This window comes from Python bivittatus, unplaced genomic scaffold, assembly GCF_059951505.1.
Source record: "Python bivittatus isolate LINGU-HERP-01145 unplaced genomic scaffold, Pbiv_v1 ctg000680_np1212, whole genome shotgun sequence".
Lineage (NCBI taxonomy): Eukaryota > Metazoa > Chordata > Lepidosauria > Squamata > Pythonidae > Python > Python bivittatus.
This window is the reverse complement of record NW_028277095.1, coordinates 2,106,180-2,121,523: the sequence shown is the minus strand read 5'-3', so window position 1 is coordinate 2,121,523 and position 15,344 is coordinate 2,106,180.

The window sequence follows — 15,344 nt, the reverse complement described above, 5'->3', positions numbered from 1 at the left end:
ATTTCTTTGGAAATCTTAAAGACTTACTTTCAGATTAAACATTTAATGTATCTAGATGCTGGGATTTAACTATTCTTCCCAACTACTATTAAACCCATTTGCATTCTAGGCCACCGTTCTGACCAGGTATTAAATAATATAATTTTACTTTCTGTGCAGTTTCCTTTTGTGCTGAGTAAACGTAAAAGGAAGCACCTCAGCTGATGCTATTCAATCCACTGGATAAGGTCTTGAGATGGGAAAAAACAATATGAATAGATTTTCCCTATGGAAATCAATCATTTTTTAGAAGAGGAAAAAGCAGCAGAAACTTAACATTTCATTGCCAAGTTACAACCAACTTAAAATTTGCTTGTGCAACATCCTGTTTATGCATGGGGGCAGGAGGGGTCAATCCAAGGAGTGTTGCCAAAAATAATGCTGCAGAGAGAATCCCAGATGCGCCTGGTTGAAAAAAGGGGAATGCTGGGTACCCAAGCTACCATTATCCAGAAACCAAGGAGAACTCTCTGAAGGTAGGCTGCTAGATTCCAGAAAAGCTAGAAATTAGAGTCTTAGACACCTAAGTGCTTTTTAAGGGTGGAGATATTTTCATACGTTTGTATGCAAAAAGTGCCCTGAAACACAAAAGTCACGTGTATTGGGAAAAACATACAGTGATCCGACCTTACCTATATGCATGTGTACACAACCACAAGCATATTCATTAAGGGACCTAAGTATCTAAAATTACCCAGGAAAAATCTTGGGGGAATACAGTAAATAGTTCACTAAAAATATCATTTACCTAACCCTGTGCCTTCAGTGGGATTTTTGGAAAGAGTTACTTATATGTGTGCAAGTATATCCTGATCAATGCTGTGTATAGGACCAGATCTTCTATAGGCAACCCCCACACAAACACACACCTTGGATATGGCCCACCGAGACCTCTAGAAGTCATCTGATTGTCACCTTTAATGTGACAGAAGGGGGAAATTATTCAGTACATGACTGGAGAGCAATCTTACTAATTATATTTAATTTTAGATAAGCTGAAGTATACGCAAAATGGAATCCAATTTAGGTTTTCTCCTGGCCCCATTTATTACTCTTTGAAGCGTGGCCACCAGCACCTCATTCAAAAGCCAAGGCAGGCTTTCATCTAGAAAGTTGTATGTCTCAGGTTTATCTGCTTGGATTCTTGTACAGTGAGGTTACTTGGTGACATAGGTTTTGGAAGATGCACAAACCTTAAGTTCTTGATTGCTGGATGTCTTCTGAACACAGAGATGCTCAAGGTGAGAACACTAAGCCATGGGGATGATGTTGGGTTTCCGCTTTCTTCCACATGTTTAGGCATTCTTAAAAGGGACTTGCTTGAGTTGAATTGTGCCCCAATAATGTATTCTTCTAATGTATTCACTTCTGGGCCTAGAAGAAATCTCCTTTTTCCCTGGATGGAGAAAAATAAGTAATGGAAATATTTGAAAATATATGTGACCGGTAATATTAACTGGGGTGGGCATTTTATATGAAAAATTTTATTTTAATCACTCACCTACCCATTATAGCAAACACTATGAATGAAGACTTCATATTCAAAATGGCTATGCAACCATATAGAAACCAAACCAGCTGAGGTGCACAGAATCCAGCAGTGTGTTTCTATACTTTGGCAGGATGGGAGTGTAAATTTTGTGGGTATATGTAGGGAAATGATATATAATTACACCATTGCCCATTAACCTTTTGACCATTAACCTTTTGACTCATATCTATTCAAGGCTCTTTCTGCCAGCACTTATGTTTCCCCTAACAAGTGTGATTTAGTTTAATGATAGGAAGTCTAGTAGATGATTCATGCATAGTATGCATAATAAAATTTCTTTTTAAATGATTAACTTTTTTTTCCAATTATCCTATATATAATTTTTGCCCCTCAGGGAAGCAGGGAGAATCACCAATATTGGCAACCAGAAAAATATATATGTTTGGGTCTTCATACCTCCCATTTAATTGCCAATCAGCTAGAGAAGAAAAACAATATATTTATGGACTGTGTTTTAATATGTGGAAGTGCAGGGACCATTAAATCAGACCAACTGGTGTATGATACATAAGAAACATTAACTTTTTAAACTGCTCTAATAGTATTAGCATTGTTTGTACTCATATTTGCTCTTAGTAGCAGAACTACTTCGATTATTCTTACTGTTATTATTGATGTGCATGCTAATAAGCCATACAAAGCAGGAATCTCTGTGCTGAACTGAAGCCCAACAGGCTGGATTTAGTCTTTCTTCTTTGTAGGTTTTGCACATAAAAGGGTGAGTGGAAATTGGTGCCCTCTAGTGAATCTCTTATCTTTTGTAGCTGGAGGGTGACTGTGACTGTCCCCCTCCACAAGAACTTAGAAACCTGACCTTTCAGGGTTCTAAAATCCTAGAAAGACCCTCTATTATTACAAGACACAATTTACTTGTAGACACTCACCCTTCTTAAGCAGACGACAATCAGAATTGTGATGTAGAATGAGAAGCAACTTGCCCATCTCTTCATACATGTCTTCCAGGCAAGTTGATATATGATAGATCATTCCTGGGTGGGGGTTTTCCTCTTTCAAATTAATCAGACTTAATTTAACAAATGAAGCTCTTCTGCTTAGCTCTTGTGCAAAATATTTATTAATATAATGCCAAGAGGTGCCTTGCGGTTTCTTTAGAGTTTTCTTCTCCTTTTCTGTGTTACGCTCAGCGTGCTTGAGACTTTCTTTGGGCTGGCTCTGAGCTGTTGAGTTGTCTTTATTACTGGAGTTTGCAGTGGAAGCTTCTGCTGGCACGGCTGTTTGCTAGCGCACATTTTCCCATTCCTTGCAGTTTCCAGGACTGCCTCTATTTCCCCAACCTAGAGAAGCCTTCCGGGAGAAGTTCCTCCTGAGGTTTTCCCTTGGGGTTTAGTGGAAACATGGGAAGGCAAGGAGGCTCCAAAGTATTGGAGAAAGGCTGCTACCATGACAGACAGGACATATCCTTGTTCATCAGCTCAACTACATTGCCTCCAGGAGAAACTCAGCAAAATTCTCTTCTCCGCTGAAATCATTTTGAAGAACACATTCAAGTCCATCAAAGTGGTAGAAAGGAATCCAGATTCTTTTGTGCAGAGAACTGACTTACCTACTTCTTTCTCTTTTGAGGCATCTTTGCCTTCATTATTGGGCCACTAATTGCCTGTCTCCATTTTCTGCTAAAGGGAACATTTTATCAAAAGATTATTGGAACTTTCCCTCAGTTTCCTTATGCACAAGTCAGGCATTACAGCTCCATTTATTCTATTGGGCCTCTTTCTACTGAGTGTGCAGTGAAAGAAAGGACTTTCATACAACTGCCCTAGAACACCTTCTTTTCTCCTTTGAAAAAAAAATCAAATGCAAAATTCTCTTTTATCAAATTGATAGAAGAAAAAAAATCTCATTTCCTGCATTACACTAGGACAAGGGCCAAAGTGTCTCATAAATATCTTTGGAATTGAGAACATTTTTTCTTATTTTCCCATTTTGCTGCTCCATTAAGACAGTCACCTTATGCAATCATGAAAGTATGAATGGTGTGCCCCTTTTAAAAAAGATTTGTGCACTGTTGCAATAGTATCACTTGCATTTATCTTCAAAAGGAAGAAGAATCAAAGAAATAACATAGTTCCTCATAATAATAACTCTGTTCAGCTTCCTATTACCCTTTTTTTATATTCAGGCATACAATATTGCACCTGTGCCTAGTCCAATCTCTCTCTCTCTCTCTTTTTTACACAGTTGTAGACCATGCATTGGAGATATATTGTAAAAACAGTGTATGCTATCAATCTCAACCATAGAGGAAAAATTGCACGTGTAAGACATACCACAACGTTGATGTCCCTGAAATGAAAGAGGCTTTGGAATAAACTATTCTGCAAACCTCATATATTTTCCAGACACCTGGAGCCAAGATTAAGAATGATGGAGAGGAAGCAATTCCACATTTAAGCTATGGGCAGGACACCAAAGCCCAGAAGCTTTCATCTTCATTAGCCATGATTAGATGTGACATGTCTTTTATCAACCTGCATCCTCTGATATTCACTTTATTAAAAAAAAAAAAAAAAAAGTCCAGCGTGCCAAGCCTCATAATGGGATTGACAAGGAAAGAAAGGTAATTTATTTGACCAAAGAGGCAAGGAGGAGGTGAGAGATAGGAAATGTTGCTTGCTTTCCTGCCTCCTCCAGTGTAGCATCTTTTCAAGAAAGATGTATTATATGACACATAAGCCCTGAGATGATGGTGAGCATGGAACAGCGCTCTGCAAATGGAAGCAACAAGACAGGTCTCTAATGAAAGTCACATTCTGGAAGCCAAGCTCATAAAATTAACACCTTAGATCCTCCTAAAGACATGGATCTATTGGAGTCCTTGGTGCTCTCTGAGCTTGGTTGTTTGATTGCAGACGTTTCATGACCCAACTAGGTAACATCACTGGCACTGACTAGCACTGATGACGTTACCTAGTCAGGTCATGAAACGTCTGCAAGCAAACAACCAAGCTCAGAGAGCACCAGGGACTCCATTGTTCAACCCTGAGCTACAGATATTCTCTTCTATTGGAAACATAGGTCTATTGGCAGCTTCTCAATTTCTCAAATGAATAAAGTAAAATTGTGCCCAGCAACAGAGAAGAAGCCATGGCTCATAAGTGGCATATAAACAGCCCCCACCCTCCAATTTGGGCTTTGCTATCTCCACTGTGCTCCATCCATGTAGGGATGTTCTTTGCTGAAGCATTAGAAAGTCATGGCTGGTCAGAGTAGGTCATATTGGGCTAAGATGATGGTGGTGGTGGTGGTGGTGATGATGATGATGATAAGCTGAGTTCTTCAGGTTGGAGAGTTGTGCAGCATTCATCAACTTTTTAATTCACTTGAAACAAAACTCCTACTTCAGGATTCACACTTTCATAAAATTTATGATGCAATTTTCCAGTGGGAAAATATACATTTCTATATTACACTAAGAACCCCTGCTTGCCAAAAATGCAGCCTTGATCACGCAATGTGACAAGATTGATTTGTGCTGCCAACATTGGCAGCCAGATCTATTAGGAACAATGGTTCTATTTTATTTATTTATCCAAATTTATTTATCCAAATTTAGAGATTACTGCACTCCTTAATGACTCTGGGTGACTTACAAAAAAAAGAAAGGAAAGGAAAGGAAAGGAAAGGAAAGGAAAGGAAAGGAAAGGAAAGGAAAGGAAAGGAAAGGAAAGGAAAGGAAAGGAAAGGAACATATGGACATAACAAACATAACAAAACAGGTCATCAGTAAGTACAACCAATGCTGACTCTACACTAAACCTTGGCCTGAAACCTGACTGAAATGGGACCAGATAATCTGCTTTCTCCAAAGTCTTTTGAAGCTGAAACCTGACCACCCTCTCTACCACTTTCCCTAAAAGAAGTATGGAGAATAGAGTCAGACAAGAAGAGAGGCTTCCAAACTAACAAAAAAGGCCAGGATTTAAATTCAGATTTGCTCATCACCAGTTTCCAACAGCTAACCAATCAAACTACCCCTTCTCAAGGTCACTCAACTTATAGTCATCCATCTCAAAATTGCTTTGCATGGATTCATGGATTGCTCTATTCCTCAGTCTTAAACATCCATCCATGACTTTCCATAAGGGCAGAGAGTTGTCAGACAAGGGTGCATTTCGGCACCTTTATGATTTAATTTGCTCTTAACTCTCTTGTAGCCAAATTGAATTCTCCAGCCATTCATCCTCCAGAACTGAGTAGCAGACATGTTTCAATCCTCCTCTGTGTCTGTGAGAGAAGATGCAGTACTTAAGAATAACCCTCACTACAGTACCCTTATTGAGTACTGCCACAAAGAAAGGTTTGAAATCAATTATTAAAATAATTAAATAATTAAATTTTAATTATTTTAAAGCTAAGATTATGGTGTTTGCCAAGCATCCTAAGACCCAAGTGTGGTTATTAAGCAACCATCTGATGGAACACGTTTGGTCCTTGAAATATTTAGACATTGTTCTACATGCCACACGTGCCAAGTTTGTTATGCTTAATGCTCAAAAACCTGCTTTACCTCTTCAGTCTTTCTATTCCATAAGAGGACTCAATGTATACCCACTACATTAAAGTTGTTGTTTTTTGACCTACCTTCATGCACAACTCCTTTTTGGAGGCCAGTTGGGCCCATAAAGATCATTTTTTCTACTACAAAGAATTCAGTTCCACTTCCTGAGGACTAATTTCCAGGTACTTCACTGCATCCCCAGCATGATCTTGCACCATGAAGCTGGTCTTTCCAAAACAGAAATATCTGCCTAGTCCTGTAGTCTTTCTTATTAGTGCAAACTGTTGTTCTTCTCAGCTCGGCTGACTGTTTATCTCCTACTGGAATCAGTCACTATACTAGAAACTAAAATCTTTAGATCTCTCATTGGCAGCTATTCTTTTAATGGCCTATGAACATGGGTTTACCACCCTAAACAGCACACTCTGAAATGGGAGCTCCAGAGGAATTTGTTGGTCCTACCTAAAATCATATTTCTGAACCAGCAAGATATCTTAATCAAATAGCAATCCCTAAACTGAGGAGGGTTATCTCTTTGGCCATCACTGAGGGGAGAAGTCAGAGCTTCCATTTGGACAAAGACCATGCCACCGTGGCACAGAAGCAACTGAGATGTTGACCCGTGTTGCATTGTATTGTTCCTATTGTAAGGTTTACCCCGTTTGTCTCAGAGAAACTCTCGTGACACGTGTGTTCAGCAAAGAAGTTTACTCAAGCGTAACGTAAGTAAGTACAGACAAAGCCAGGGTTGGCTTGGCATAGCTTACGTGGTATTTTATAGCTTCCCTGTTCCCGCGCTTTTAGTTACAGATTACCCGCAGTAATCCCCCCTCGCCCAAATGGCAGATTCAGTCCAGTGCTTTTGTCTTTCTGGTTGCCGTCTATGGGTTGTGCTGTTGTTGCCTTTGTTGGGTTTGCCTGTTTGCGTGCAAAGCCGGGAGTTCTCGACCCCGCGTTGATTGCTTCGCTTCCGAGCCTCCACGCTTTCCTTTGTTTGCAGCGCCCGAGGGAAGCCGCGCTGATACAAGGTATCCGCTTGCGGTTTGAGCCACCTGTCCGTAATCAGCTCGCGGTTTCAATTCCCCTTTTTCTCTGCTCGCGCCCAGGTGGTGAAATTGACTAGGCGAAGCTGAGCAGCGCGTTCGCCCTGCCGTTCCATGCTGGCTGAATCTGACATCTATTATGCCGTTTTATGCCAGAAACTGTTAGGCAAATATTCTGCTTCGTCAGATTCATTTTATCCACACCTATTGCTGTCTGAGCAATCTGACCCTGTCTTAATGAATATAGCTAAATACCATTTTGTTGTTTGTAGTATTTGCCATAACATAGGTAGCTTTTAGATATCCCTTTGGCCAAACAAGCTGATTACTTATTTCAGTTTTATTCTGTTTCATTTTTAATTAGTCCACCATACATAGGTTTCACAGTTTTGTATACTACTGTTTATTTTCATGACTCCCTAATGGAAATTGTATGTTTTAATTTTGAACTGGTCCATGGCTTCAATAAAATAAACTGAACTGAACTGACTTCCCATATGAGAGAACCCCTTCCAATCCTAAAGAGGTCAGAAAATAACTGAAGCGATTTATAGGATCTGGTGCTTCAGAGAATAGCTTGCTAAAAGCGATGGCTGGTGATTCCAATAAATTAGCATTAGTTCAATGCTGCAGACAGAGTATAGATAGCCTGTCCAGATTTCGGCACCAGACCTGGCCTTGGCAACATCCATGACTCAAGGTAGAACAATCCAATTTCACACTACGTATGGATATTTGCCCTACAGGAGCAAACAGGCACATAAATTGTCCCACCTTCTAACAGTTCCACTGATGGAAATCCTGCTGCTGCCAAAGTTTAAATATTCTTCCATCAGGTTTCAGTTACTTCAGCTTTTAATTTCTGTAAAAGTCATGCCATTGTGTTTTGTGCCCTACAACTTGGCTATGAATGATAGAGCTCCAGATACTTTAAACAACTCAATTTTCAGGGACTTATCTCTACATCAGGGATGTGGTACCTCCAAATATTGCCAAATTACAACTTCCAACATTTTTCACCATTATCATGGTGACTAAGGTAGCTGGAATGGTAATTCAGCAACACCTGGGTTGGGGGGAGAGGGCTAACTTATTAATTAATTCATTTTACAATAGATACACCCCCCTAGTTCATACAAGTTCAGGTGGCTCTTCACAACTGTTCTTTAGCTCTGTAATATGGGTTCAGCCAGGTCACGTAAGGCCTAAAAACGGAATGGATGTGAGTATAAATGGCCACTCCAAATTCTTTCTCCTCAGTACCTCACCTTCCTGTTTTGAGTGGAAAGTTATGAAGAAGCACATACATACCCCAGATTGGTATACAATATTGCTTTCCTCTAGATAAATATGTACAAACACAATATAAACATATTTAGTCATGAGTTGCTTCCAAAATTTTCGATGCATCTTGCAATCCAGTGAGTATTCCCCGATTAAGATTCCCACCCAACTTAACTTTTCTAGGAGGCAGTGACACAACCCCCACCCCAAAAAATTCTAATATTGAATTTCCATTCTATTGGGTTCCCCAAGAAAGCTGGTTCCATTCATATTAAAACTGTCCATGAACATTTACAACTAACATACCATACTTGTGTCCTGCAATAATGAAGGAAAGAAACATACCTGTTGGGGGTAATTTCTCTGTTTCTTACTCCTCAAAAATTCAATTGCCCCTTATCCTTCCTTGCTAAAATGTGAGTAAATGTTTTGCCTCCCCTTTTATTAAAATTTGGTATGGCTGTCAGCAGGAGCACTAACAATGCCAGAAACACTGTCTAATATCCTTCAGGACACTTTCTGGCCATCCTATAAAGGACAGATATAAATACCCTCAATGCCCATAGGCAGCCTAGGCTTGTTTTAAACTGTAGGATGAAAAATGTCAATAAAATAGGATGTTGTCATGGGAAATGAGGAATGTTGAGAAGTTTCACTCTTTGATCTGTGTCACTTACTCTCAAGAGCAGAAGAGAAATACTTCCTTGAGACTTAGCTAGGATTGTCTGAGAGGCTGATTTGACAAAATTCTTTTTCCAAGAGGCTCAAGGGGAGGTCTGGATGTCACTAAGAGGATTCACTGCCAAAGTAATTCATCTGAGGAACACAAAAAACTGAAACAGAACACTTGAACACATTGATGTGTTTATGACATTTCTAGACAGCTGTCCCTCCAAGGAACCCAAGTTGGAAAATATGGTTTCTCCTTTCTTCCTCCTTATCCTTTTGCCCCAAACTGTCCTCAGGTTATTTTGAGAATTAGCAACTGACCTATGGTGAAAGTTATTGGAAGGCATGGATGATTTTGGGATCTTTCCTTTCTGCTGCATTAATAAAAAAAAGAAGAAGAAAGAAATCTCCTCCATCACAGTTTATGCACATTTTGTTAAATTCTTGCTGAAAATAAGCCAAACAGAGTTCTCATTATAGGATGAGAAATAATTCATACTCGGTTCAATGTATCTTACTTCCAAATAAGGATATACATAGGACTGCCATCTAAACACCTCACTATGAACAAGACTTTCAAAAATTAAATTTTGCTGGGTTAAAACCAAGAGAAAGCAAAAGAGACTGGGAAGAAAATGAGAAGGTGCATATCTTGCTCCTGTGGAATATTTGAAGCTTCTCTCTCTCTCTCTCTCTCTCTCTCTCTCTCTCTCTCTCTCTCTCTCTCTCTCTCCCTCTCTCTCTTTCTTTTTTCCCCATTATCATTAGGTCAATTATGTACCATTCCTTAACATATTTGCTGGGAAATATGTTTGATTAATTAATATGGAGTTACTGCTGGGTAAACATGCAGAACCAGGGCACTTTCTGATCCACTAAAAGAAAATTACAGCATTAAAAATTAAGGGATTCAGCTGCTGGATATCTTGCAGTCAAGCAGAGCAATCTTAGCAGTGTATTTTCTGCTTGTGGTATGAAATATGTCATCACGTTGGCCCACATTGTCCATTACAAATAGCAGTTGCTTTGTCAGTTATAAGACTTCGGCAACTGACTGATCGACATGTCAGTATGGCAATGTCCACTGGAACAGCCACATCAGGAAGAGGAGGAGAAATGGCCACCTCCCTTCCAACTTCTTTATTGTTCCTGATTGCTTGCAAAGAAGATAAATAGTTGGGGCTTGTTCCAGGGTTTCTATCATTCTTTCTATAATTCTACATCACAACATTCAGAAAAGATAGCATATACAGTATAATAGTGGCATTGCTTTTGCACAGGTTGCAGCCAAACATTTGCACAACCTCTAATCTCCCCTTCCCAGAATAGAGTCCTCTCCTTGAGGTAGATTTTCCAGAGAAGAAGCAAATAGCATAGAGAATTGTGAATACTAGAGCAAGAATTTAACCCATGGCCTGAGGACTGTATGCGCATCCACCAGAGCCCCCATAAGATCTCATTTGCAAACAATAATTTTTTGCAATCATTCAATGCCACCGCAGCCACTGGAAATGATCTAACCCCATCCCTCTTGGTCTTCTCACTCTGGCATTACCTTCCCTGCATAACAGGATACATTTATATTTACAGAACTGCAACCTTACTTAATTGGTTGTGTGGCATTCCCACTGGGATCAATATGATTCAAGACACTACGAACATATCCCCTTGATTTCAGCTCATTTAATCTAAACGTAGTGTGTTTTAAAAGTCTATTAAGAGGATGCGGAAGACAGCAGACCACATTAAATATATTTAAGATGGTGCTCAGATAAATGGTCCCTCCCCTAACCCCCCCTTAAACTTTACTGTAAGGATATAGAGCATCTAGTGACCTGTTTGGCAGGTGGTGAAACAGACCAAAAGATTAATGGGTGCCATTTTTCCTCTAAGAGGAAGTTAAGGACAGAAAACATTGTCCTCTCTGATTGCTTTAAGGGAACTCCACTTGATAATCAGGAGAAAACTAACATCAGAAGAAAGCAGGACGATATTTCCTGTCTTCAGAAGGTATTTGCAGGGAAGGTGGAATGGACTTCTCAGAACAAAAATATTGGGTGGGAGGGAGGGAGGGATGGAGGGATGAAGATGATAGAGATAGATAGATAGATAGATAGATAGATAGATAGATAGATAGATAGATAGAGATAGAGATAGAGATAGAGATAGAGATAGAGATAGAGATAGAGATAGAGATAGAGATAGAGATAGCAGACAGACAGTTTTATGCCCTCTTCCAGCTTCCAGTTTCCTCCCCAAAAGGAAGATCTAGACAAACATTTAATTCAGTTTTTATATAAAAAGTAGCAAAGGCAGACATCTAATGGAGCAGCTGAACTTTCAGTCCCCGTCTTCTTTTCCCAGAAATGTCCTATGGTCTTTTTTCCTCAGTGGAATGCAGATGAAAAAGGTAGTTTATTGGGAACAGAAATGGTTGTATCCATTGTTTGCTAATCTCATCCATGCCAATTCTGATATTGTGCATGTCTATAAATGCTTGTAGTCCTATAAATCTGATGTACCATAAAATGTCCCATAAGGTTAGGCCATGTTGGCTGAAAGAGAGTTGCCTTAAATCTATATTATTGTCTATAAAATAATGTGTGCCCTGAAACAGCAGTTTTCCTATCAATGCAAGCCAAAACCATTAGCTGAATTTACTATCCCAAAGCTCTTTAAAATAATAAACTATCACAGTCAGTCATGGGCAGATTTTCAGCTTTCACCATGGCAGGATGTAACATGAACCAGCAATAAAATTCAAGCAGGAATAGGGAAGCTGAGGCTTTTCAGATGTTGTTGAACCATTTCTTCCATCTTTTCTGCCTAGTAGCTATGTTGGCTGTGGCTTGAGTATGTGCCCAAACAAAATTAGGAAGTGTTATGTAATTTAATACCTGTTCCATTTCCAATAGCCATTCTGGAATCCCACCTCTGCTTTCTTAAAGCAGAGTGAATACCACTCGCCTGTGAGATCAGTGAGATCGACACGTTTATATCAGCATGTTGAAATTGCCCGGGAATGAGATCCAGATGTTGTCCCTGAGAGCTCATATGAAAAACTACGTTCAGTTGCAGAGATAGCACAGTGCAAGGTTCAATTACACAAAATAATGGTTGAGTGACAGGGAATTTAAGTATTCTTACTGAAGATTTTCATGTTTTCCTTGAGGACAGCAAAGAATAAAATAAGTCCATGTAAAGCAATCCATATATAAATATATATTCAAATGAATCAGGGATGTGGGTTAATATAATGTGTCACTCACATTTCCCTTTTTCACTTTCCAAATAAACTTGGAAACTATTTCTTGTTCACTCTTTTTTCCATATTTATGCAAATTGTCGAGTTTGCTTTCCTCTCCCTCCCTTTCCACGTACCTTGAAATTTGCCAAATATCTAATTTTTAAAATGCTCAGATATTTTTAAATGCAGAAACAATGAGTTGTGGAAGCTGATTTAGTGATGTCTCTTAAGGGCCAAACAATCAGGGTTATGGCTAGGGAGGTTTTTTTTATACATGAGCACAACCAGTTTCTCCTGAACTTTATCCCAAAAGGAAATTTGTATTTTTGACCATAACTGTGCAAAAGAAGCTCTAGTAGTTGAATGTGCATATGCGTTCACACAGATCCTTAGGCCACATACGTAGTGTCTTCATTAGGCCAGCTCCATCATGCAGCTTTCCTTAATTTTGGAATATGCATGTCTTATGAAGGAAACATACTGTAAAGCCATGTAGCTGGTTTTTTTTCATAAAAATATGGACAAGATGATAGATGCCTGAAATTTCTGAAGGTTTATCATTCCCTTTACCATCCAGTGCCTTCAAGATACATTGGTATCTCCTAGAACTCCGAGCCAGTAGGGTTAGAATCCAAATCAGTTGGGAATTCTGGGTGTGATTATCCAACACATTAGATGGGAGAGGATGGATTAGTGTAGTAATCCCCACAGTACAATCTTATGTAAGTTTACTCAGGAATCTACCTTACTTTGTTCAGGAGGGCTCACTCCAAGATACATGTATATTGGATGGAAAGTCCAGTTTTCTTCTGATCATGATTTTTCTTTCCAGCACCATCCAACTCTAACCCAAGAATGGATTTTGCTTCATTGCCAGATCATTTTTCAACCCTACCCCCACCATGCAAAAAAAGTTCTGCTCTGCACCACGACTAATGTCCAAATCACAAGGACTATCACTTACTCTAGCATTGATTTACAATACCGACTAGCGATGCATGAAGAATTGGCCATATTCTTGTCACTAGCCCATGAAATTGCAGCAGTAAGCTAGGCTGTACATTTGTAGCTTTTTAAAGATCCTCTTCTTCCAAGTTCACTTTGTGTACAGGGATTCTACTCCTCATCTTAAACTGTCAAGGAGCACTTAGGCAGAAGAAATGATCCATTCTTCATACACTTAATATACTTGCTAACCAAAGCTTAATGGTAGGGGAGCAACTATTCAATGATTCCTATGATTTTAAAAAGAATTCAGGTTAAAGAATTATTTTAAATAGTTTAATGGTTTTGTTATTAAGCCTGGAATAATATTATTGATTCTAACAGAGATGTGTAACTCAGGGCCTTCAGGTGTTTTGGAAATATAACTCCACTGTTGTTCACCACTGGCTAGGCTGGCTGAAGTTGCATGGAGTGGTAGTCAGTGACATCTGGAAAGCCATGATTATACTCACAGATTTCCATTTTTTTTTTATATAAATGTATTGATTGATTAATTGATTGACTTAATCTATCACTTTTATATAGCCCCCCACATTATGGTGAAAGATTGGCAATGATTTGTCTCCACAAAGCTATGGACCTCATTTCCATGTTCCCACAATCACAGGAGAACTTATGACTCACAATCAGGAACCGTTGGACCTGCCGTAAAACTCAGCGGATTTTGTCCTGGGTTCGGTCTCTGCCAAATAGGGCAAGAATATTTATTGCCTTAAACTCTGGTGACCTGCTGTTATTCAGTGCACAGAATATTGGGCTACAAAGACTGATGCAATGTAGGCCATTTTTCTCTGTTTCTAATTGTATTAGAATTCTGGGACTTCCATTAGTTATAGCTAACTTTAAGTTCTATTACTTCCAGTATGTTCAGCATGATAAGTTGGATCCAACCCAATGGCAATTCAGAATTTGGCAGATAAAAGCTTTTTTGAACAATGTGGTAACAGTTGTTAAAAATACGTTATTATTATGGTTGGTTGCACAGTCAGCCAGATGTTTAGACTGGATTTGGCATTTTTGTCCACCTATCAAATCCTGCCCAAGGACCTGGGGATAGGCAGATGTTGTTGTTTAATAATATTAAAGGTATTGTTACAGGTTGTGAGCTGTTCCAAGTCAAGCTGCCTTTTGCAATGGACTGATGGTGATTTTATCAATGCTGATGGTGTTCAAGCGGTGCTCCAGATGTTTTGGGATTACACCCAAGGTGCCTATAACTATTGGGACTATCTTTGCTTTCTTTTGCCACAGTCGTTCTACTTCTATTTGCAGGTCTTTGTATTTTGTGGTTTTCTCCAATTCTTTCTCCTCTATTCTGCTGTCTCCAGGTATTGCAGTGTCCACTATCCAGACTTTTTTGTCTTTCTTATCAACAATTGTTAAGTCTGTTTTATATTTTTGTTGCTATTTATGGTTGATGTCTTTTTATATTGTGATATGGTTTTAATTGTTATTCTGCTTATAAGCAGCCCAAAGTCACTTTTTGGGAGATGGGAGGCTATATAAATTTGCTAAATAAATAAATACATTAAATACATAACTTTGCAAGCATTTTTAAAGAAATGTTAATTGTAATTTAAAAAAAAATAATAATGAGAAATTAAATTAGAAATTAATTAAAGCATTAAAAAATGGCTAAGTCTGGGGTGTTGTGTGGCAGGTGCTTGTCTGCTTGAATTCTAAAGTCCCAGAGCAGTTTAGCTTCTTCATTTTCTGTTACTTTGTCTGTTTTGTGGTCCCACCAGTTCTTGCTTGCAGGCAAGTGGTATTTCTTGCAGATACTCCAATGCACCATTGTTGCTACTTTGTCATGCCATTGTTTGTAGTCAGTCTGTGCAATCTTCTTGCAGCAGCTAACTAGGTGGTCCAGTGTTTCTTCAGCTTCTTTGCAGAGGCGGCATTTGCTATCTGTTGCTGTCTTCTCAGTTCTGGCTTTATATGCATTTGTTCTTAAGGCTTGGTCTTGTGCAGCCAGAGTTAGTCCCT